We start from the raw sequence: 24,047 nt of genomic DNA on the forward strand, positions 1-24,047 counted from the left end.
GGACGCCTCCATCCCTTTTAGATTCAGTGCGAGGCTTGAGGAGGTTTCTCGGGTCTGCCTGATGCTCGAGCGCCAATGCCAGGCGAGAGAGGTCATTGCTGCACTCACCCCCTTTCCTGCTTCCCTTCCGCGCACACTCAGCTTGACATTACAGATGCTGCTGCTGCTGATGATGATAAACCATCACAGAAGCTTATTCAGCTTTGCTTTTTTCCAGGCTGCTGTGCCTGCTTTTCTCTCTCCCTCCCTCCTGATTTCACCAGGAGATACAATAGCTAGAGCTGCAGATTAGACTCCCTCTCTCTCCTCCCCACCCCTCGCCCCCCACCCCTCCTCCCGAGACCTCACTGCGCTTTGACGTCACGAGCGCTCCTTTCCCGTTGCCATGGCAGCCCCATTCCCCAAGCCCTCCGCCTGTCTCCTCTGGTAGGTTCCACAATGGTACAGCCAGCATCACGATGCACAATGGTCTCCAGACAGTAAAAGAGGGTGATTCAGCAAGGCGCCGTCCCTCTCGTTTCTTCCTCCTCCTTTCCTCCCCGCGCGTCCCTCCCGGCTTCTCCTCGCTTTGTGCGCCTCCGCCGCTTTGATCCCGGGCATTCCGATTGTTTCGTGCGCCCCCCACCCTCTCCCACGCAACTCCCACCTTGGTCCAGGTCTCCTGGCTGCCACCTGCCCATCAACCTCTCCAGATCTCCCTCCCTCCGACCACCACCATCACCACCCACCCTCCTTCCTCGTTTGGCTACCCCACCACCACCACCTACCTACCCACCGATCTTCTCCTGCGCTTTGGGAATGTGGTTTCCAATGACCACCTAAGGTCGCGCGGCGCTAGGGGGAAGAGGTTGCTGCGTTCAAGAGGCTAGTCCGCAGCACGGAACGGTAAGTGATGGGCGCCGGGCTTCTGGGGATGCTGTGTGAAGCTGGGGGGGGGGGGGAGAGGTCCGCGCGTTGGGGTGGGCTTAAAACACACACACACACACACAACAAACAACACGCCGACCTGTCTTTGTGAGGAGGTGGGGTGATGAATATTGATTCGCTGTTTAAAAATAATAAAGGGGAGGGGGAGAAGTGTATGGGGGGGAGGGGAGAGGGAGGGGGGAGGGAAAGGGAGGCAGAGGCAGGTTCATGAAGTAAACTGCTCACCGAGGGAAGGAGGCAGGAGCGGCGGCGCTGGAGCAGCATCTTTCGCCTTGTGTTTGGGTTAGTGATGGGTAAGGCGCAAAGCAGGCGGGGAGGCTGTTTTTAGCAAGCTGGGGGATGTAAACATTGCCATCCCCGTGCCATCTGCAAAATAGCGGTGGCTTGTATTCCTGTTGAAAGGCTCCATGCCCATACATTAGATCCAGTTGCATGGGGGCTGGGGTGTGTGTGTGTGTGTGTGTGTGTCACGGAGCTTATGCGTGGGGTTTTATTTAACGGTTCTTCAAAAAGGCACCCCTCCCTAATTCCCAAAGCTCTCACCGCCATCCCCCGTCACAGATGGATGTGGAAAGGAATGAGAAGTAGATGTCTCTTGGAAACTATGTTGATGGGATATGTATGTGGGGTGATGGTCGAGGGACGAAGGTGGGAGTGGAAAATTCCAAGCGTCTTTTCCCCCCCCTTAAGGGAGGGAGAGGAGTGATCCCCCCCCCAGGAAGTCATTTCTTAAGCGAAACACCACTGTCTTGCATAACACCCCCCCCATTCACACGAAGTGGGGAAGATGGTGCGTGTTTACAGATGGTACCATTTAAAGTAGCTTGGCTCTGTGTTGCGAAGGGGACATCCTACAAATTCTTGCAAAGACTGCAGTGAAATCAATGGAGCTTTACAGAAATAGCTTCTGACAGCCCCGGCTATTACAATAGGATGGAATCTTTGGGTACCGTTTCCCCCTCCACCTTCTGCAATGCGGGCCCTATTAAAAGATGTGTATAGTTTGCATGTCTTTTGGAGGTCAAAAACATGCAGATCCATCTTTCTGGGGGGTTCTGTTTTTTTGTGTTTCTGCTTTTGTGTGTGTGCGTGTCCTCAGCCTTCACTGACTATAGGCTTGTTTACATGGGCGCCTTTTGCTGCATAGCCCTCACAGTTTCTTCAATGCAGTTTTTGCATCCGCTCATCCGGTGACTTTTTCCTGGAGTCTTACGAAAGGCAGATCAAACCTGTAATATGCAGAGACAGGTCTCTCTCCTTTTCAAGGGGGAGGCAAGTTTTTAAAGGGGGAGGCAAATGAAGGTGACCAGAGGGAAACTGGGGGTGAGATAGAGCTGCGTTATGTTGGCTGATATTTTCACTGTTTTGACTGTATTGGCTGCTTCTGGGTGCTGCTCGTCTCATGCAAGGCCAGTAAAGATGGGGGTGTGTTGAGGAGACTGCCCTGCTGCTGACAGGGAAGGGAGATAGGCAGTGATTGTGTGTTGAGCTCTGCCACATGCAAACAGGCTCGGTTCGAACAACATGAGGACAGAAAAGCAAAGGATCTTTGGGAAAGGGGCATTGGGAGGAAAAACGGTTACTGGCAGTGTGCTTGAATTTGGCAGCTTCCCTGGTGTTTAATTCCTCTCTCTGCCCGTCCCCCATCCCCAGTGTAGCATCCATAAGGCTGCTGGGTCCAAAATTCAAAACAAAGGAATGCTAGGGAGAACCAATGATGTGAAACAGGGGCTGCCCCCTTAGGGTAAGATATGCCAATAGAGCATCTGACAAGCCTGAATTATACTGGCTCATTTCCTGGCTCCCCCTCCCCCCCACATTATTATTAAACAAATGGCAGAAGTGGTGTGATCTGAGCTATTAAATCAGGAACCTGCCCCCTTCCCCCCTCTCTCTCCCAGATGGACTTCTGCCTTGCTGCTTCTGAGCATATATTGCTTTGCAAATGGCCTGTATTCTTGTTGTTGTTGTTGTGGCTTAGGGGAGAGGGGTTTGGCAATGCCGGAATAATATGGGAAAGGGCGAGGAGCGTTCAAGGTAGAAACATTTGCTGCCTTTGGCTGGCTCCGCTTGCATGCTGACTATTAGAAAGAAAGAAAAAAAGCAAAACCGGTCCTCTTGTTGTTTGAGAGATGTGTGTGTGTCTACGTGCCTGCTTGTTGGGAGAGGCTGTTTATGAGCGGCTCCCAGAAGGGATGAGTGTGTGTGTTTTGCTGGCATATCTGTAGCCATTATTTAATGGCTTCCTAGCACAGAGGTCAATCACCGAAAAGAAAAAAAAAATGTTGCTAAAGACACTGCAAACTCACACTCTTATTCTTGCAGACAGAATGGGGGAAATCTGAGGACACACTGAGCTCTCATTTGGGAACACGGCAGGGCCTTATATGTGGGGTTTTGGGGGCATGTTTTTGTTTGCTATTTGCTGAAAGATACCGATCCCCTTCAAAGAATTCTGGGGGTGCAATGGGACTCAGAGGGCATCAGTCGGTTGAATCTCCTGCATAGAAAAGAGAGACAAAAATGGAAGAGCACAGAGCACTGATGGAAACAGGCTGATGTAGCATCTCGGGCAGTGTGTCAGGGCTCGGCCAAGGAGATTGTTGCTGTCCAAGTCTCCATTTGCTGCCTGACTTTGGGCCAGTCAATATTGCAGCCTAATTCCTTTCCATGAAGTTGTGGGGATAAGTGAGTTGAAGAAAGGCTGGGATTTAAATTGAAATTATTACTATTATTATTATTATTAAAGGAACATCCTGAAAAGTCTTTTACATAGCGGCTAGGGTCCTGATATCACCAATGTTTCCTGCCTAAGTAGGAGGGCCAGTTGCTCAGCAGCAGAGTGCATAAGGTCCTAGAGAGAGTCTCCATTGAAAGCAGCATTTCCCAAACTTGGGTGTCCACCTGTTTTTTGTACCACAGTTCCCATCATCCGTGAGCGCTGCTTCTGCTAGCTAGGGATGATGCGAGTTGTAGTCCAAAAACAGCTGGTGATCCAAGTTTGGGAAACACTGATTAAAGGACCCCATGGCTTGGAAATAGCAGAAGCCCCGTGAGCTGCTCTCAGTTTGATCAGACAATATTGGAGCTAGGCCATTAGTTCCCAAAGTGGACAGGACCACCCATTGGGGGGATGCTGGAGGTGTAAATCACTACCATACTTGGAAAAGCTGGTATCACTGGTTCCAGTTCATCAGTTTGTTGAAGTAATTAAATTAAATAGTTTTAATTGGTTTGTAAATAAAGGTGCAACTAATTGTTACTGATCTGAATTTTACTGTGTTACTACCTTCTTTAGTAGGTTGTGCAAACTGCTGTTATCATTAATACTTTTTATAGGGTAGGGGGCACTGGGGATGAGTTTATGGAACCAAGGGAGTAGCGGTCCAAAATAGCTTGGGAACAACAACAACAACAACAATTTTATTATTTATACCCCAGCCATCGGGCTGGGCTACCCCCACCACCCTGTGCAGCTTCCAGCACATATAAAAACATCAAACATTAAAAGCTTCCCAATACAGGGCTGCCTTCAGATGTCTTTGAAAAGTTATGTACAGTGGTACCTCGGGTTAAGTACTTAATTTGTTCCGGAGGTCCGTTCTTAACCTGAAACTGTTCTTAACCTGAAGCACCACTTTAGCTAATGGGGCCTCCTGCTGCTGCCGCGCCACTGGAGCACGATTTCTGTTCTCATCCTGAAGCAAAGTTCTTAACCTGAAGCACTATTTCTGGGTTACCGGAGTCTGTAACCTGAAGTGTATGTAACCTGAAGCATATGTAACCTGAGGTACCACTGTAGTTCTTAATCTCCTTGACATCTGATGGGAGAGTGTTCCACAGGGAGGGTGCCACTTCTGAGAAGGCCCCACTGAGGTAGATGGACCAATATCTGGGATCTATAGAAGGCAGCTCCTGACACATATATCTGCAGAGCCATCCTATCCATGTTTAATGGAAGTACGGTATAACTCTGTGCATTTGTATAAGTGTGCCCTGCTGCATTCCAGTGTGGCTTAGTCTCAGGCAAGTGTTCATATACTTGTAGCCTAAGTTTGCAATTTGAAATATACTTACAAGGGGATAAGCTCCATTTTTCAAAACAGTTTTATTGAAGCTTAACATACTGAGCACTAAGCTCCATTTGAACACAGTGGGACTTACTTCTGAGTAAACATGCACGAGATTGCACTGCTATCCAACGATCAGGTAGAAAGAACAAATAACCACTCGTCTGAGATGACCACAGTGCCTAAATCAGGGTTTTAGCATCCTGCCCTGCCTGTGTTGGTTATTTTTTGGGGAAACAAAACACCTCTGCAGCTGCTCTAAATTGGCTAACATATGTGGTGTAATCCATCTAAATATTCTCTCTTATTTCTAAAACTTTTGTTAACTGCTTGGGGAAATGGAAATTTAAAACACTGAATGTACTTGTAGCATTACAAAATTAATAGAAGGCTTGGAATGGATGTTTCGATAGCTTTGTGTGTTTTCTGATTTCTTGAGTTACTGTGCAGGGTGGGGCAATGGGCAGGAAGGAAAGTTAAGCTCCTTCAATAAACCAGAATAAGAAATATTTGCAAATGGGTTCCCAGGCAGCCTCTTATCCAGGTACTGTCCAGTCTGAGGCCTGCTTAGCTTTAGCAACGTAACAGCAGCACAAACCTTCTCTTCGCATCCTCTTGGCATCTTCTTAACAGTAATTGCCATCAAGTTCCTCTCTTCTTCCCATATTCAGCATTCTTACAGGCATGTTCACTTAAAAAAGCCTTGCAAAGTGGCTAGGGTTTCATACTAATCAGAAACAAGGCCGCCTTTGCTGCAAAGACTTCTTTTTTTGCTTACTTTAGCACCATTTGTAGAGAGAGGGAGGCTTCTGGGAGGAAATATTCTTTTAGAGGTATATAAACCGCTGTAATGAGGAAACAGTGCTTAACAGTAGCCAAGAAAGCCAAGCAAAAAGCCCTCCAGCGCAAGACTTCTGTAGCCTGGAATATCCAAGGCTGCTTTTGCAGCCTCTTCCAAAAAAAATGAGCAGGAACAAATGGCACAGAGGTGGGGAGCTGATCTTAGTAATATGCTGAATCCAATTTTTTTGCTCCGCTCTTGTAAATTTAGATGGGTCTTAAGCCAAGGCTGCCATTTAGTTTTGCAGAAGTAGGATATTCGCAGAACCAAGCAATCACTTTTGCTTTGCATTTTTTGTAGCATTTCAGATCAGGGGTTCTTAACCTGTTGTCCATGGATGGAAGTCCATGCATAGGCTTCTGGTGTCCATGAACCAAAGAAAACATAAAGTATTATTCTAATGCGAGGAATTAAATTGCCTGCGACATTTTGCGTAAATGTGTTTATGTGCATTTTTATGTGGGGAGGAGGGGGTCCTTAGGTTTTATAAGATTCCCAAAGTAGGCTGTGGCTCAAAAAATAGTCCAGAGCCACTGTTCCTTGAACTGCTCTCTATCAGTTGATTTCGGGGTACTTTGCATATACGACCTTTGTAATCCTTTTTTTGTGAATCAATTTTTGTTTGATTTTCAAAAATATAAACATACAACAAAAAACCAATTCAGTATCCAAATATCAAGATTATTTTTAATCTCCTGACTTCTATGGGCCATATTAATAATATTTTCACCTGCATATCAATACTTCTCCAATTTTTGTCTTTCTAAATTATCCGTACATTCCGTTAGTGTGGTTAATATCCTGCCAATGTTTCAACCTGCTTACAATGGTCTCGTATATAAATTACAAACCTTTCCCATTCTTTTTAAAAGTTCTTTTCTTCTTGATTTCTGAGCTTCCCAGTTAATTTTGCCATTTTGGCATAGTCCACCAACTTGGTTTGACATTCTTTTCTGGTTGGAGTTGTCTCTTCCTTCCATCTCTGGGCTAGTAGTATCCACCTTTGTAATCCTTTTAAGATAGGTCAGTAGCCCCTACAGTACAGATGGTGCTGGCTCATTGTGTTGTGTTGCTGTGTCAGCCAATACAGGCACAGAACGTGTTGAATCATCTGGCACCAGAGATTATCTCGTGGCTGAGTGTGGCTCCTAGGAGCGCCTTTCTTTGCCAAGAGGAAGCAAGTGGCGAGGTGCGCTGCAACAGAGAATCTAGCCTGATCAGAGCAGACAATATTGGGTAGAGGAATGAGTTGCCTGGCTCAGTGTAAGGCAAGTCCATAAGAACACTGTTCAGAATTGGGATGGACGCATATATTCAACACAAAAAAACAGTGATAATTTGTTGTTGACAAAGGACAGCTGAACATATAAAGGGCCCCATTACCTTCAGTAGCTTAGGGCCTCACTTCAGAACCCTGTATTTGAGCAGGCTGGGAACCTGCAAACCTTCCAGTGTTGCTGGACTCAACTCCCATCAGCGCCAGCCAGCATGGACAATGGACGAGGATGATGGGAGATATAGTCCAAACACACTGACTCATGGGAGATGACTGCTAACGGGTGTCCACATGCTCAGTTATGTCATTAGCATCCATCTGTTTCAGAAAACAGTGGAGGAGTGCCTCTTTGGGGGTGAGTTCAAACCGTCGGAGAGTTACAGCGCCTGCTGTGGCTGTAGAGACCGATGCAGGAGAGGCATGTTTTGTTGCAGCTGGGGCAGATGAAGGCGGCTGGTTGCGCTGCTGCAGATGCACCATGGCATTTCTTCTTTCATTCCTCCTCGGGTCACTGCTATGGATGCACAACCTGAGTGTCTCAAGGCACTGCAAGGGATTCTCACACAGTGGGGTTGATGTTGCCATCCTTTGTGCCACAGTGTAGATATCTTTGTAAAGCAGAGTTGGTCTGCCAAATGGGCCTGGTGCCTGAAGCCAGCTCCCTGTAGAGAACGTCCTTGGGGATCCTGCCATCTCCCAATCTGTGGGCATGGCCAAGCCAGTGTAGACATCGCTGAGAGAGGGTGCAAACATGCTGGGATTGTAAGCTTGGTAGAGCACATCTTTGTTCAATCTGCTCAATTATAGCCAGGGCTGGATTTAGGTTTGATGAGGCCCTAAGCTACTGAAGGTAATGGGGCCCTTTATATGTTCAGCTGTCCTACAACAAATTATCACTGTTTTTTATGTGTTGAATATATGCCATATGGTAATTTATGGATCTAATAGGTATCGAAAGCCATTTGCACATAACAAAATATGTATTTTATCAAAGTAATTGTTGAACTGAAATACAATTAAGAAGTATATTAAGAGTGAAGTACAATGTTTTAGGGGTTGTTTTTAAAAGTCTGGAACAGATTACAGTGGTACCTCGGGTTACATAGGCTTCAGGTTACATATGCTTCAGGTTACAGACTCCGCTAACCCAGAAATTAAGAACTTTGCGGGTTAAGAACTTTGCTTCAGGATGAGAACAGAAATCGTGCTCCGGCGGCGCAGCGGCAGTAGGAGGCTCCATTAGCTAAAGTGGTGCTTCAGGTTAAGAACAGTTTCAGGTTAAGAACGGACCTCCAGAACGAATTAAGTACTTAACCCGAGGTACCACTGTAATCTGTTTTGCTTTATTTTCTATGGAAAAGCGTGCCTTGGTTTTGGAACGCTTTGGTTTTGGAACAGACTTCTGGAACGGATTAAGTTTGAGAACCAAGGTACCACTGTATATAGAAATGAGCAAACCAGTGATATTTTAGGGAGCGGGCTAGCAGGCAGGGCCCATTGCTTACATCATAGGAGCCTACACAACACAAAACACTGTTGCTGTATGTAGGTTTTATTTTATTTGTTTTCTATCTTATATTTTGGAAATGTACATCCAGGTTTTTTTCCCTTTAATTTTTTTGGGGCCCCCCCAAAGGAGTGGGGTCCTATGGTATAGCTTGTTTAGCTTACACATAAACCTGGCACTGATTATAGCTACAAAGTAATGATTTGCAAAAGACACTAGTGGTGAGTGAAGCTTGTAACGGGCCCAGGTGCCTTTTAAGGCTTGGAATAACAATCTGCTGAGATGAGCAGAACCACCTGTCTCTTTGGGAGGGGCAGAGGTTCCCCTGGTGTGGACCTCACTTCAAATCCCTTAATAAAACCCATTTTCCTCTGTGAAGGCTCTAACCCCTTAGTCCTGATCCTTCACCGAAACTTCTGAACACAGATTCTTCCACTGTGAACTCTTGCTCTGTATTTCTCCCCTTCCTCTGCTGCCACTGCCATGTTGGATTTTAGATTGTAAGTACCTGAAAGGCAAGGGTCTGTATGACTGTCACACATATTGATGGTGCCATGGAAATATAAAATAATTCTGTAACTGTAGGGTTGGGGAAACCTGTGGTCTGCTGTATGTTGATGGACTACAACTCCCATTATTCCTGGTGGGGCTGATGGGAACTGGGAGCCTAAAAGTAACTGAGGCAGAAATGGGAATATATTCAGACTTGTGGAATCTACTTAAAGGCCCTAGAACCCTGAAACCTACTAACATAATGCTGCTACCAGGTAGTTGAGTACAGCACCTGACGACACAGAGGTTTCACCTGTGCTGAGGGAACTGTACTGGCTGCTACCAGACTTGGCTCAGTGTCTCATTACTAACCCCATAGCAACTCCGAGACAGGTTACCTATGGACCACCAACCACTGGAACTGTGAGATCATTCAGGGCTTCCCCAACTTGGGTCTCCAACTGTTTTTTGGACTACAAATCCCATCATCCCTGACCATGGCCCCTGCTAGCCAGGAATGATGGGATTTGTAGTCCAAAAACAGCTGGAGACCCAAGTTGGGGAAACCCTGATTAAGATGATCTGGGGAAACGTAACTCATGCCAATGCACCCTTCATAATCTTACAGAGTAGTGACCCCCCCCCCCCAAAGTGGGTGTTTATCACCTCTGCACTCTGGAAGTGCTCTTCCCTGAAGCATCATTCATCAGTTGATTCAGGCATCTTGTGAAGACATATCTTTCTGCCCAGGCTTTCTCTGACCCAGAACATTGTACCCTGTTATCACCAAATTTCTGTTTTTATTATATTCTTTTACTGCCTTTAGGCCCATCCATTTGTATACCGCTTCGATATTTTAAATATTAAGTGGTATAGAAATGCTCTCAAAGGAAGGAAGGAAGGGAGCCCAGGTGCAGAACAGCGGTTCAGGTGGGCAGACAGGTGATAGGAATTTAGGAACAAGATGTCTCTGAGCCTAGTAATTTTTGAACCAGAACCAAGGCATTCTTTTTCAGCAATCTAATGTAGCACGGAAAGAGCATTTTAGTTGTTGTCATTGCTAGACAATGGGAAATGGGGAAATCCATTCCATTCTACTGCAAGTTGCACAGACGGATGTTGATTCCTCAATGTGCCTTCTCATCTAGAGGGCTGCAGGTTCTCTACTCCTGCAGTAGTGGATCCCGTCAAGGAGAACAATGGTATTTCATTTATCTGTTCTCAACACTGTGCTTCTCAGTCAACAGATACATAAAATGGTGAACCAAGTGGTGAATAGTACATAATAAAGTTTCGCGTCTGTGCCACATTTTGCTAAGAGCAACTACCAAGATAAGCAAATGCCTGTGACAGCTACCAAAAATATAGACTGTATTTTAATGGACTCACTGCACTTTAAAGATCTTTAATGTACTTCTGTACTGTCCTGCGGTATGGTAGCATTGCATTAATGGCAAGTATTCTCTTAATCTGTGCTCTCTTACACAATTATCTGCTTTGTCAGTGGCCCGTCTTTATTTAGCTAGGAGAATTAATACTAATTTTAATAGGTATGTATTGTGGATCTTTTCTTTGTGATTTAGGGCTAACTTTTGGGATTTGATCGCCAGCTGGCTTGTATCATTTCCGAACACAGCTATAAGAGAGATGCCTTTGAACCGCTTCTAGAGTGATGAAGGAGTCTCACAAGATGTGATGTGTTCCAGTGAAACGAATGCTACCTGCTAGGAAGATTCTATTGAAACCACCCTTTCAAAGGCACCTTTTAAAAATGCCTCCAATATGACCACTATGTTATTTTCAGCTTGTCATCTAGGACCGTTCCTGTAATTTCATTATAAGACTGAAATGATAAGGGGCTGCAGAACCTTCTCGACAAGGAAAGGTGAAAGAACTGGGACTTCCTATTTTAGAGAACAAAAAAGAGACAACAGAGGGCAGACATGACAGAAGTGCAAAAATACCACGAAAGGTGCTTCTCTTTTCTGTCTCATAATTGCAGAGCTCATGATTATAGAACCGTGGAACTGGTTGGCTTCATGCCAGAACAAAAGAAAAATATTGCTTCACAAGCATGCATGGTTTTTTCATTATGTGAACGAACCTTGGGCTTTTGTAGCCTCCCCTTGTGTATTCCATTTAACTTCCTTTCATGGCAAGCCACAGTTTGACATTACACCAGAACTGGCAAAGGATGGTTTGCGCTTGCCTTCCAACCAGAATTCATGGTTTGGAAGACAAGTGTGGACCATAGTTTCCTGGTTCTGATATAACCAGTCTATTGTTATGACAGAGGAAGAGTTGGGGGGTATGAAGGCAGTGGAAGGAGAATTTATGTAATGTTCACTTAGGGAATGCCAAACCATAGTTGGAACAAACCATAGGTGTCATGATGGTCTCTGGCTAAGATGGCTTTTATCAAAGAACAGGGAATACCAGCAACACAGTGTATCAGTGTTGAGTGGTCCTGCTCAGTGTGCCAGCCATCTAGCCATGCTCCCTTCTAGGATATTGTTATAGATGCCATTCCATTTCTTCTCCTCTAATTTTCTCTTCTCCCCCCACAAGCCAGTCAATATTGCATGCCCACTGAGCATGCATGGTCTATCTTGAATTGTTTTTGTCCCCCATTCTTTAATGGTCTTTTTGGAAACCTTTTTTTTAAAAAAAACTTCTAGAATCTTGGGGTTTCTTGAGGCCTAATAATACCTCCCCTCTTCTGCATGGATGTCACCATTTTGGCTATATAAACACAGGAACTTGGAGAATGGGTTTGCTGTTAGGGTATATGATATCAGACATACTAATGGAGGATCGGACATGATAGCTTAAATGAGCCCTCAGTATCCAGCAGTAGGAGAATTTGGATCAACTTCTGGATGCAAACTATGAAGAATGGCAGGCTGTCTTAGTTGAGGTTTGCAGAGGCAGGTGGTTGACTATTGCTAGACAGACAAAACTGGACTAGATAAACCATTGCTTTGTTCCAGGACAGGCTATTTTCATGTTCTTGTTTTACTTTGAAGTACTCATACAGAGGATGTGAAGGTGGTATAAAGGAAGGCAGATCAGGATGAAAAGAAACTTTGCTATAACTAGTGGGTTTTTTGTTTTGTTTTGTTTAAACATAGTTTTATAGTTATTTTGGAGAGGACATGTCCTCCATCGTTCTGGGAGAAAGGGCATCTTTTTCCAGATTTAATTCACCACCACCTATCCCGAAAACCAAATATCACAAAGGTTGCTTTTGAGTTGAATCTGTTGTGTTTGTGTAACCTGCTTTGTCTTGCCTCCCCTCCCTGATTCATATCATTCTAGGGACATAAGCTGTCTTTTACCGGATCAGTTTCTTTGTCCATTTAGCAAAGCATTTTCTCCTTTTGCTGGCATGAGCTCTCCAGAGACGTCTTCAGAGAGGTATTTCCCGCTACTTGAGCCTTTTTTTAAAATGCCATGGATTGAGTACATGGCCTTCTGCCTTCAAAGTATTCACTGAGCCTATGGTCCCTTGTTTATGCTTCATCTTGGGGCTTTTTCCTGCAGACATCTGGTTTGCCACTGAGAGAACATGATGATGGACTAGATGGGCCATTGGCCTGATCCAGTAGGCTTGTCCTTTGTTTTTAAAACTGAGGTGTACTTGAGTATGTTGGTTTATGGCTGTCCCTGAGAGCCAGTGTGGTGTTAAGAGCAGTAGACTCGTAATCTGGTGAACCGGGTTCGCGTCCCCGCTCCTCCACATGCAGCTGCTGGGTGACCTTGGGCTAGTCACACTTCTCTGAAGTCTCTCAGCCCCACTCACCTCACAGAGTGTTTGTTGTGGGGGAGGAAGGGAAAGGAGATTGTTAGCCGCTTTGAGACTCCTTCGGGTAGTGATAAAGCGGGATATCAAATCCAAACTCCTTCCCTTCCATGGCATTGTGATCCTGGTCATATGCTAGGTGAATCTTGGTGGCCTCCAATATTTGGTAGGCAACACTTGAAAGTGCAAACGATGCTCACCTCAAGGCAGGTGTGATCTGAGTGGTTTTTGTGAAGAATAAGTAAAAAGATTGTAGGAGTTAAATACATGTTACGTGTGGAGGGGCAAAGTTGTAAGAAATGAACCAGGTTTGCGGTAGGTGCACAGAAATCTAAAATGAACCCTTCAGCTAAATTACTGGCAAGTTATCATCAGCAGAGTAAGACTGAGTGGTAAACCAATAATTTGCTGGTTCAAATCCTCCTCCTTTGAGTAGACATCATCTGGCAAGCTAAGATCTTACAGCTTCAGCTTTATACTTCCAGTACGGAGATAATGATGCTGATTGGAGATATTACTGAGATCATGAATGTGAAATACTTCGAGCATTCTAAAGTGCTCTGTAAGGGCCAAGCGAGATATGACATCAATTATGTGAGTGCAATTAGTACACACAATTTCTTTGTTATGTAAACAGCAATTTTCTTCACCAAAACCACCTACTTAAATCCAATAGTTGCTTCCCCTTGAAATGCAAAAGATGTTGGGAGAGGTAACTTTTCTCAGGATAGCGGTAGGGAGAGTTAAACCCCATGGTTGCTATTTACTTAGCAAACAACAACAACGTGCATGTTAATTGCTTTAACGCAGTTGTTGTCGCTTCTATTTTGCTATCCCTAAATTTGCTATGCCAATTTGATGTGTGTTTTATGATACTTTGGGCATTCCAAAGTATTTCTCTATTTGCCTCCAATGTGTTAAGGTGGCATCCATGTTTATTTTAAAAATACATTTGCATAAATAAATACACAAAGATTGCCACAGTTTCAATATTTAAAACAATCTGCAAGGTTGTAAGGGATCAAGCAGAGGTCCCATGTGTTTGACAGCTATTGAGCGCTCAATAGTAATGGCAATGTATGCATGTGTAGGTCACAGGGGAAGAGACAATTTCTCATTACTGTATATAAATAGCTGGAGAAGCTTCTGAACAAGATGTGCTGAAAAATACCAATTTTTAAAAAAACAATTCTTGGCATGCATCTCTGCAAGATAGAATAATTTTGAAGATGGTTTGGAACTCTTGATGTGCAACTTTTTAGCGGTGCAAGGTACGTTTATGATGGCTGTGATGACTATAGAGAACATAGTCAAGAAGATTCAGATGCCGTTGGCAGACTGACTTCTCTGAGCCTACTTCTGAGTCATCTGGCGGAACTACAGTAGTTTCTTTAAAAAAAGGGGGGAAAAAGGACTTCACATAGTTGTAGAGGCAGCAGTGTCCAGATCAGACATGGTTTACCACAACTAAAATGGGTGGTCATGAGAAGAGTCCTTCATTTTGAAGGGCTGCCTAGTGGTAAGACCAGTTTAAAGATCAGAACCATAAGAAGAGAGGGAAGGGGGGCTGTCAATATGCAAATCAGCACATGCAAATATTATGCAAATTGGTGCCTTCTGTTTTGTGTGTGATGAATTTATTCTTTTTTGCAGCCGAGTCACTAGGACTCGATGATACCCGTTTTCGCTTTCTGCTTGATACTGAAAACCCGGTGCAAGGTTACAGAAATAGGGTTGTGAAGGACTTGGCACATTGCCCCTCTGCAAGTTGTGGGGTTCAGGTGTAGAACGAGAGCAGCTGAGCCAATAACCTCCCAAGACTCTTCTGCTCACCCTGGTTCTGTGTGGAATTGGGATAGCTTGCTTGTTTCTTTAATTTGAAGGCTAATTCCCTGCCTTTCAATCGAATGAATCTCAAAGAAGTAGGTGATAATACAAAGAAATTACACAATATATATAAAGCTAAAGGGACCCCTGACCGTTAGGTCCAGTCGCCGGCGACTCTGGGGTTGTGGCACTCATCTCGCTTTATTGGCCGAGGGAGCTGGCGTACAGCTTCCGGGTCATGTGGCCAGCATGACTAAGCTCTTCCGGCAAACCAGAGCAGCGCACAGAAATGCCGTTTACCTTCCCGCTGGAGCAGTACCTATTTATCTACTTGCACTTTGAGGTGCTTTCGAACTGCTAGGTTGGCAGGAGCAGGGACCAAGCAACGGGAGCTCACCCCGTTGCGGGGATTCGAACTGCCAACCTTCTGATCAGCAAGCCCTAGGCTCAGTGGTTTAGACCACAGCGCCACCTGCATCCTAGTAATATATAAAAGGTCCCAATTCCATGCACTCTCACATAACCCAGCAGACCTTAGTCTTCTGGCAAATGGATGGGCCCACAGCATGATGCTCTTTGGTTCTGCAGTCCCAGAGGAACTGGCAAGAGGAGCTGACTCCGTGTTATTTCTTGGCAGGAGAGGGTGGATGGGAGCAAGCCCCCTGCAGCCCTTTCATCTCTGGTTGATGGATGAAGCCAGCTTAGCCTTTGCCTTTGGTGGGAGGACCTACTCATTGCAAAACAAGAGGATGCATGTTTGCATAAAAATTTCAAGTACTAATTTATATGAATAGGTGCTGATTTAGGAGAAAAACACTATAAATTAAATAGAAATCCCATACATCTAATGGGGAATGCTGTAGCCAATATGTTGTTCAGGTGTTAACTGTTGTAAAGGTAAAGGTAAAGGGACCCCTGACCATTAGGTCCAGTCGCGGACGACTTCGGTTGCTGCACTCATCTCGCTTTATTGGCCGAGGGAGCCGGCGTACAGCTTCCGGGTTGTGTGGCCAGCATGACTAAGCCGCTTCTGGCGAACCAGAGCAGTACACAGAAATGCCGTTTACCTTCCCGCCAGAGCGGTACCTATTTATCTACTTTAACTCTGATGTGCTTTCAAACTGCTAGGTTGGCAGGAGCAGGGACTGAGCAATGGGAGCTCATCCTGTCATGGGGATTCGAACTGCCAGCCTCCTGATCGGCAAGCCCTAGGCTCTGTGGTTTAACCCACAGTGCCACCTGCGCCCCGAACTAACTGTTGTAAAGGTAAAGGGACCCCTGACCATTAGGTCCAGTCGTGGCTGACTCTGGGGTTGCAGCGCAACTTCAAAGCCCCTGCTGCTCTGCATTCTTAGGTTATTTTACCTTTGAAATTGGACTGCACAGACCTTCAAATGGAGGGTTCTCCTCCACAAAGCAGGGCACATGGCCACACTGCTCTTCCTCCCAGTGGCCTGGTACCCTCAGCTGGTGGTAGAGGCCAGGGTGTGTTTTCCTTCTACTTTCTAGTTCCTGGGCAACTGGAAGTTGGGACAGGATTTAGCTATGTTAATCTGTTGTGCTGCATAAGAAAACTAGCAAAAAAGAGTTATGTGGCACTTGAAAGGCTGAGCATTCTATCCACTGATGGACTGCACCCGTTGGAATTGATGGACATGACTTAGGCCTGTTAATTCCAATGGGCCTACTCTGAGTAACTACTCCTCTAGTTGGAGACAACCGTGGAGCCAAAAGGCCACCAAATGCCGAGAGGCAATATTTTTGTGCGAAGCACTATTCCTAATTTCTCAGTAATTGGCAATAACACTCTCTTCCTAGGTTTGTTAAGTTAATTTAATGCCTGTAGTGGGAATGAAATACTAATACCAGCTTAATCGAGATCAGAGATGTACCTCTCACTACAGGTGTTAAATTAACGTTGCCAGAGCAAAGCCAGGAAGAGTGTTTTATTGCCAATTACTGCTATTATGATAGTCACTGAATTTATCTTCTGTAGTTAAATTTGAGCTTTGTGTGGAAATTTTGGCTCCACTGTTTACAACACCCACATATCCTTTTCGTTTACCAAGTCAGGAGAACACTTTGTGCATCTGGTGGACTAGCCTCTAACCCACACAAGTTGTATTGCAAGAGATCTTGTGGCCTTTAAGCTTCCACAACAGAACATCATGTCCTGGGTTCGATTCCTGGCATCTTCTGGCAATCCCCTGTCTGAAACCCTGGAAGGCCTCTGAGCTTGATGGGCCAATGGTCTGATTCAGTATATGGCAGCTTTTAGTGTATCTGTGTTTGTTTTATTTAACCAAAAGTATAAGCTGCCCAGAGTGGTGGGGGTAACCCAGTCAGATGGGAATTAATAATAATAATAATAATAATAATAATAATAATAAATCAAAAATCTGTGCAAGGACTTCCGATTGCATACCCTCCAACATTTCTCCAATGAAAATAGGGATGTCCTATTCCATAATAATAATCTGACTATTTATACCCCATCCATCTGACTGGGTTGCCCAGCTTCTCTGGGCCACTTCCAATATATATAAAAAACACAATAAAACATTAAACATTAAGAAAACTTCCAAATACAGGGCTGCCTTCAGATGGCCCAGGGGTCGGATAACTCCACAACCGCCAACATTCCTCCGATGAAAATAGGGACGACCTACCATGCCTTCCAATATTTCTCTCATGAAAATAGGGACAACCTAAGGAAAAGTTGGACCTTCCAGGATCAAATCAGAAACCAGGATGGCTTCTGTAAAACTGGGACTGTCCCTGGAAAATAGGGGCCCTTGGAGGGTCTGTGATTATGCAGTGGGGCTTCCCTGCATTTTCTCTGCTCTGGTGGCTGAGCGTACCCTCAGAAAAGCGTTCATAAGGAGGGTGGATTGTTCCATCCAGCAAGCTGCAGGGATTCCACACATTTTCTTATGTAATGCAAACCTTGAGTTGTTTCCTAACTGGAGGGCTTGTCCGAAGAACCTCATGAGGTGTGCTTGGGAACAGAGTTACAGAACATCAGTCCATGCAATTGGCAGTATGCAGCCTTTGGATTGGTCAGGCCCAGTAATACAGTGGTACCTCGGGTTACAAACGCTTCAGGTTACAAACGCTTCAGGTTACAGACTCCACTAACCCAGAAGTAGTACCTTGGGTTAAGAATTTTACTTTAGGATGAGAACAGAAATTGCGCAGTGGCAGTGGGAGGCCCCATTAGCTAAAGTGGTGCTTCAGGTTAAGAACAGTTTCAGGTTAAGAATGGACCTCCGGAACGAATTAAGTTCTTAACCAGAGGTACCACTGTATGTCAGAACAAGCCCCCCTTCCCACCAAATGTTACCTTTGTACAATCATTTGCCAGGTAGTTAACATAGCTTCCTTGTGAGTTTCCCAGTTCTAACTTTCTGCTTTCTGTTAACATTACACAATTCTCCTAACTGCAAAGACATAATTAAAACTCCAAGTGTCCCAATTTTACAGGGACAGTCCCGGAATTGTGAAAGCCACCTCAGCTTCTGATTTGATCCCAGAATGTCTCTACTTCCCCTGCCAGCATGGCTGATGCCAAACTTGGGGAGAAAGATGAGCCAGCGGTTGTCCCAAGCAGTAGTGGTGATGGCGCATCATGTTGCCTATCGATGGCCACTGCTGCTTCCTCCCTTGGGGAGCTCATAGTGGCTGCTGCAGATTAGGCGAGGAGGAGGAAAGGCTGCACCGCTGAGGACTGTGGGAATGTTAAGGGTGGCAGGAGAGGATATATAGTTTGCTAGTATCCTTCCTAACCTGTGCTAGCAAGTTCCTTTACATAGCAGAGTTTACATTCCCCTTCTCGTGCACAGCAGAAATCTGGTTGCAGGCTCGTTAGAACCTCTTGCTATTATGCAATTCTATCTCCCTCAGATTGAATTGTAGGCTCCTGGTAAGATCCCTTTTAAAATCCCTCCTAAAAGAATAAAGACACCACAGTCTTATACAGTGGACACTCGGGTTGCGAATGTGATCCGTGCGGGAAGCACGCTCGCAACCCACAGCATTGCGTCTGCGCACGTGCGGGTTGCGATTTGGCGCTTCTGTGCATGTGCAAAGCGTGATTTAGCGTTTCTGCGCATGCACAAGCTCCGAAACCCGGAAGTAACCCATTTCGGTACTTCCGGGTTCTGCATGGTGCACAACCCGAAATCGTGCAACCCGAAGCGTCTGTAACCCAAGGTATGACTGTATTTGTAAGCAATTTAAAAAGTTTACTCACGATCAGGCAGAGCACAGTGTGATCCCTGAAGGCAGGCTTTAGGCTTAAAGTTAGAAACAAGTACAAACAGGTTTACCCCATATGGGAGGTGACCTGGGGAACTGCTGTGGCAGCCAGCAGTCCAGTCCAGGTGATGCAGGAAGCAGGCAGGACGAACAGGAAGGTTGAAAAGAGGAAGGTAGCAGCATGACTTGGCCTTTTACCAGGTCTGGAAAGGTTACACCCACATGCAAGGAAGGATGCTCCAAGCCAGTAGGAACAGGAAGTTTCGACTGGCTAGACCAAACATTCCCTTGAATGTTCACTCTAGGAAAACAAGGAATGTTGTATTTGACTGCTCCCAGTGGATTACACCCCACAAGGACTAGCGCTGTGACACTCCGGCTCTGAGCGGCAGGCAGAGCTGGCCTTGGCAGGAAGAAAGTAGGAGTGGAGTGCAAGGAGTCTTGATTTTTTTTGAAATGCTTTGTGCATCTGTGTCTAATCTAGCCCCTTTCTAAAATTTATTTATTGGTGTGTATGTTTTGCTTTTTGTAGATCTACCAAAGAATACAATAAAATGAAGTTGGGATTAAGGAGTTTTCTCAGGATGGTAGAGGGCTTGTACTGGGTGTAGTGGTTCTGTTTCTCTATTTTCATCTGAGGAATGTTGGAGGGTATGATAATTACCGGTATAGGTTAAGTAATCTAAAAGAACGAAATGTGTTGCCAGGACTTCAAAATGTACCCCCGTTTTGCTAACGGAAACGTACAGGTGTCCAGATTTTGCAACCATGTTTGTACTTTACATTTAAAACCCCGAGCAAGACATGTAAATAATTCATTTGCTAATCCTTCGTTTTCCTCTCCAGCCTGGCATTTATCCCTGCAGATCAGGGAATTATCTGCATATGTAACAGCCTGCTTAGATTGGGCAAACATCTATTTGCATGCAAAATGCTTGTTTTCTTCTCTCGCTTTTTTGTCCCTGGAGAACCCATGGGTGATGGTAAGAGAGCTAAAAAAATGAAATAAATGAAAATGAAATGGCCTGACCACAGGGAGTTGTAAGTTCAGTTTCCAAGAACTCTAATAAAAAAAATTAAGAACCTTAAGGGAACACTAGGGTGGGACTGTGTCTCTTTTACAGAGGGCAATACTATCTTGGAACGACTACCAGAGACCATTTCTCTGTTGGAAGGTTCTTTCTAGTTGAAGGGCTGCTTGCTTCAAGTCCAGTTTAATGACAAAGCTGCCTGTCCACAGTTTTCATCTTCTAGACAGCAGACTAAGCAGTCACATAGGCCACATGACCACAGTCTTCACCCAAGACTTCTGTCCTAGAATTGTAGAGCTGGAAGGACCACAAGTGTAATTGAGTCCAACCCCCTGCAATGCAGGAATCTTTTGCCCAATGTGGGGCTCGAACCCACAACCCCGAGATTAAGAGAGCCAGTGTGGTGTGGTGGTTAAGAGCTGTAGACTCGTAATCTGGTGAACTGGGTTCGCGTCTCCGCTCCTCCACATGCAGCTGCTGGGTGACCTTGGGCCAGTCACACTTCTCTGAAGTCTCTCAGCCCCACTCACCTCACAGAGTGTTTGTTGTGGGGGAGGAAGGGAAAGGAGAATGTTAGCCGCTTTGAGACTCCTTCGGGTAGTGATAAAGCGGGATATCAAATCCAAACTCTTCTTAAGAGTCTCGTGGTCTACCAATCAGAGATACCCCAGGTCTCCTCACTGTACATTTCATTTATTTATTTTTTTAGAAAATCTTTATTAATTTTCACATAGACAAATATACATAGCATATAATACAAAAAATGATACAGATGAATAAAAACAATAGAGTAAGAAAAGATAGAGAAACAAACATAAACAAATACAATATATTACAATTACATAACAAAATATAAACTTCCAATAATTCTCATTATACTACTTATATTATCTGTATTCCTTGCACAGATTCATATTATTTTGTTTTGTATATAGGTATATAATCCAGTATTATATTTTAAATAATTCTTGGTTATCAGTATCACTCTATTTCTGCAAGTATCTTATTGTTCGTGCTGTACATTTTCAAGTATTCTTTAAATATTTTCCATCCCCTAAATACCTTTTGGTTTGGCATTCCTCTATTTTTTCCAGTCAGTTTTGCTAGTTGCAGATAGTCTGTCATAAGAATTTGCCACTCTGTAATCGTTGGTAAGATTTCATTTTTCCAATTTCTTGCCACTATTATTCTGGCTGCCATAACGACCAATGGAAAAATAAATAAATAAAAATAAAGACCATTGTTTATGTACGCAGTTACGGCACTGTACATTTCACCAGGCGCATTGTATTTCTCTTTAAATGATAGTAGTTATTCGTAACTTTGCATCTATCCATGTATAGTTTGCAACTCTCTGTCCTGTTTTGTTTGCTAAACATAAGAATGTAGGACGAGACAGCTGGGTCAGGTCAATAGCCCATCTATTTCTGCATCCTTTTCTCACAGTGGAAGACTAGATGCTGGTGGAAGCCTGTGAGCAAGACTCAAGTGCAATAGCTCTCTCTGCACTTGTGATTCCTAGCAATTGGTATTCAGAGCCATATGGCCTCCAAGAGTGGAGGCAGAACATAGCTGTCAGGGAACTGACATCGGAGCAAGAGGCGAAGGGGAGGCTCCTAGATGATGCTGGAGAAGGACCCAGCAGCAGGGGGAGAAACAGCTCAGTAGAGGGGGAAGCATTTAAGCGCAACACCAGGGATAAAGGGGGGCAGATGGGGGAATCGGAGAGAGGGCTCCAGGACTCTTCACTGGAACTCAGTGAGGAGGGGACAGGTCCTCCGCTACCCACGCCCTCCCTGCGCAGAAGACTCCCGTGCAGTGAGAGGAGGAGGAGACTGGGTGTCAAACAACTTTTATGTTGGAAGAGGTTCAAGAAACGCCCACTGACGGATTCTGCCAGCGACTGAGGCAGTCACAATTAGAAAGGGCTATGCAGTCAGAAAGGTTTAACAAGGCAAATTAGCCTAGAGAGGCACCAGTTGACGCACGAGTAACTCATAGTCATTACAATAGCCCTTGTGCCTAGTAGCCTTGTCTTCCATGAATTTGTGCAATCCTCTTTCAAAGCCATCCAAGTTACTGGAAGTCCACTGCCTCCTGGGGGAGCAAGTTCTATAATTTAACGATGTGCTGCATGAAGAAGTACTTTGATCTGTCCTGAAAACCCCCATAATTGCGTAAATGGCTACCCTAACCCACCCATGGATATTTGCAGCGGCGCTTAGCAGTCGGACACCTAACTTCAGTCCTAGACCAAGGCTGTCAGACTCTAGGAGCAGCTAGATTTGCCATAGTTCTGTCTCAACCCTGAATGACAGGCACCATGTTAACTTGCGCGTGCCTATTTTTCATACCGGCAATGCGTGGAGGAGGGCATTAATTTGTGTTGTGACCCTCAGGAGTCTTGGTCATTAAAGCCTTTCATGGAAAGCTACTTTTAGGTTTTGTGTATGTGCTCGCTCGGAAGAGCTGAGCAGGATAACACAGAGGAGAGAGCATGTTGCAGAGGGCCATTAGCACATGGAATGCTGGTTTCCTCTTTGTGGAAACTTGAATGATGATGGTGTGAAATCAGAAAGCTTTATGGCCTTGACCATAAAGTGACAGAACAGGAATCTAGAAGCTGCCTTATACTAAGACCATACCCTCCAATATTTCTCTGATGAAAATAGAGACATCCTATTCAATAATAATAATAATAATAATAATAATATTTATACACCGCCCATCTGACTGGGTTGCCCCAGCCAATCTGGGTGGCTTCCAGCATATATATACAGTGGATGCTCGGGTTGTGAACGTGATCTGTGTGGGATGCACGTTCGCAACCCGCAGTAGCGCGTCTGCGCACACATGGGTTGCGATTCGGCGCTTCTGTGCATGCATGACCGCCGAAACCCGGAAGTAACCCGTTCTGGTACTTCCGGGTTTCGGCGATCCATAACCCGAAAAAACGCAACCTGAAGCTTCTGTAACCCGAGGTATGACTGTATATGTAAACATAGTAAAACAATAAACATTAAAAAAACTACCCTATTCAGGGCTGTCTAGGGGTTGCATAACTCCATACCCTCCAATGTTTCTCCAGGGAAAATAGGGACGCCCTACCACACCCTCCAACATTTCTCTGATGAAAATAGGGACGTCTTAAAGAAAATCGGTACATTCCAGGATCAAATCAGGAATTGGGACGGCTTCTGTAAATCTGGGACTGTCCCTGGAAAATAGGGGCACTTGGAGGCTCTGTGAAACAGGCTGTTGGTCCATCTAGCTCAGTATTGTGAAATGCACTCTTTAAATGTCCATTTTTTTCCCATTGGAAAAATGGGTGTGTGTGTGCAGATTCATAGAACTTCCCCTCCGCCAAAAGAAAAAAAAGAATTACATTCCCAGAATTTTCTCCCCTCCCTACCCTGGGCCATCAAACACCTCTACCCTTGGGGTAAACTGACCGAATGCTCAGACAGGGAGGAGTCTAGATGGCAACCACAAAGCAGAGAACTCAGTCTGCCAGGCTGGGAATAAAAACAGAGTTTTGGTAACATAAAAGGTAAGGTGGTGGAGCGTGAGACCTCGGAGTTGTGGTTTGAGACCTTCTTCCTCGCTCTGCTTCCACCCTACTGTACCTGGGTGCTTGACAGCTGCAAACAGCAGGGCCACCTCACGATGCATGCATAATTCACTACACTTAATAGGAAGTAAATGGCTTCCATATTGTGGAATCGGTGTAAATGTATTTACTTACCCAAATGTAAGAAGCTAAAGCAGCTAGAGGAAAGGGGTGGAAATTACATTCTCATTAAGACGTGTCTCAGCTCTTAAGTACAAATTCCTTTCAGAGCTGTTCCTGAAAATAGATCAACATGGCTTAATTGCAAATTATAACGCTATTTAAAATGTGTGCATTAATTTTGGGGTGAGATTTTAGTCATCAGTGAATGCCCAGATATTTTTTACGGCATTATGAATGCCTGATTTACTGCTGTCTCCAAAATTAATTTGATTATACTTTTTACC

At 44.9% G+C, this 24,047-nt stretch overlaps 1 protein-coding gene across 6 annotated transcripts in view; it reads left to right on the top strand.

The window, feature by feature from the left end:
* Positions 1 to 403: 403 nt before the first annotated feature.
* Positions 404 to 24,047, top strand: part of MAPK10 (mitogen-activated protein kinase 10) — a 236,496-nt gene continuing 212,852 nt past the window's right edge. For 3 of the 6 annotated variants that reach the window (XM_081020952.1, XM_081020956.1, XM_081020959.1), the window contains exon 1: positions 1,111 to 1,209. The gene's annotated coding sequence lies outside the window, so the exon portion shown is untranslated. Of the gene's footprint in view, positions 886 to 1,110; positions 1,210 to 24,047 lie in introns of those variants that run through there. The other 3 variants (XM_081020953.1, XM_081020954.1, XM_081020955.1) reach the window with 2 other exon arrangements.

This window comes from Podarcis pityusensis (genome assembly GCF_964106645.2).
Source record: "Podarcis pityusensis genome assembly, chromosome: 9".
In the NCBI taxonomy this organism is placed as follows: Eukaryota; Metazoa; Chordata; class Lepidosauria; order Squamata; family Lacertidae; genus Podarcis; species Podarcis pityusensis.